This window comes from Calidris pugnax, unplaced genomic scaffold, assembly GCF_001431845.1.
Source record: "Calidris pugnax isolate Ruff unplaced genomic scaffold, ASM143184v1 scaffold207, whole genome shotgun sequence".
In the NCBI taxonomy this organism is placed as follows: domain Eukaryota; kingdom Metazoa; phylum Chordata; class Aves; order Charadriiformes; family Scolopacidae; genus Calidris; species Calidris pugnax.
The window spans coordinates 1,276,934-1,278,364 of NW_015090931.1; the positions used below are offsets into that span (position 1 = coordinate 1,276,934).

At 64.2% G+C, this 1,431-nt stretch overlaps 1 protein-coding gene across 1 annotated transcript in view; it reads left to right on the top strand.

The window, feature by feature from the left end:
* Positions 1-260: 260 nt before the first annotated feature.
* The window catches only part of TJP2 (tight junction protein 2), a 74,331-nt gene continuing 73,160 nt past the window's right edge, over positions 261-1,431 (top strand). The window contains exon 1 of the mRNA XM_014951648.1: positions 261-428. The gene's annotated coding sequence lies outside the window, so the exon portion shown is untranslated. The remainder of the gene's footprint in view (positions 429-1,431) is intronic.

Sequence of the window (1,431 nt, forward strand, 5' to 3'; positions counted from 1 at the left end):
GCCTGTCTGTAGCTGACAGAAGACCTCACGTTACTCAAATCAGTCGGGTCTTTTGGTCGGTGTTGCTGTTTGGGCCTTTTAGGCTGCAACGGTCCCTCGAAAAGTACTGTAGGCACACGAGTGTTAATTATTAACTGCAGCTACGAGCAGCTTTTTTTCAGCAGGTCTGTGTGCAGTTCCGTATTTGCCGTCAATAAAATGGGCTCTTTCAGTGCCTCCTTCCAAAGTCCAGCGCCTTCAGGAGGAACAACACTGTTTGCCTTCTCTGTCTTGGTTTCTGCGTGAGGCACACTGCACGAACAGCATCTGCGCCCAGGGAAGGCAGAAAGGAGCCAATCTGACCTGGGCAGGCGGAGGGAATCCGGAGTATTTAGCATCTGTTGAGAAGAATCATCTGCCCTTTCTCACCGGCAGCTCGCAGACAACTTGTGAGTAGATTTTGTTTCACGAGGGCCTGATGGTTCGAGGGGGGGGGGGGGGGGAGGAAAAAAGCCTTATTTAACGCCTAATTTTAGAGGGGCTGGGATGGGGTTTAACCTCCCGCCCAGGAGATAAGGAATTCCTGGTGACACGGGGCGCTTTGCAATGCGGGAGAAACACGACTCCCAGGAATCCCGTCGGGGCTGTTCGGCCTTTGCCCGTCTCATCGGGGCGGCGGGACATCCGTGGTGCCGGGAAGCCGATACCTGTGGAATGCCGGCCTGACGCGCCGTCCCTTCCCTCTCGGCGAGTGGAGGTTTTTGGGGACAGCGTGGGTAGGGTCTCGCAGAGGGAGCCTGGCCACGGCGCGGCTCTGCCTCCCGCCCCTCGGGGGTGTCCCAGTGCTCCCAGAGCACACCAGTACAGCCCAGCCGGGCGGCCGCGGCTCTGCTGGGATGAAAGGCCGGGGGGCAGCGGGTTCCCAGGCACAGGTGGAAGGCTGCGCCGCGGGGTCCAGAGCTCTGCCGGCTACACAACCTCGGGCGGGCAATAATCCTCAATTCCCTCGAAGTAAAGGGGAAAAAACGGCGCGAACGCGGGGCCTGGTGACAGCGCGCACCGGGGGCACCGCAGCCGGGCTCCCCGCATGGGGCGGGGGGGGCAGCGCCGGTTCCCCCCCCCCCACCTCCCGGGAGACGGGACGGGCTGAGAAAAGCCGGGGGCCGGGGCGGCCCCGCCGCGGTGACTCAGCGGCGCGGAGTAACCGGGCTGCGACCGGTATTTCCTGTTCCCCCGCCCGCCACCGTGTGAGCGTGTGAGCGTGTGTGTGTGTGTGTGTGTGTGTGGGCCGGGGGGAGCGGGGCGAAGTCACCCCTGAAGGTGGGGGCGGCAGCAGCCGCTGGGGCCGCCGCTGCTGTGAGAGGGAGGAGGGGGAGCCCTGCCCGCCCCCCGCTCCGTCCATCCCCTCCCTCCCTCCGCCGCCCCACCTGGGGGCGAGGCCGGCACCTGCGG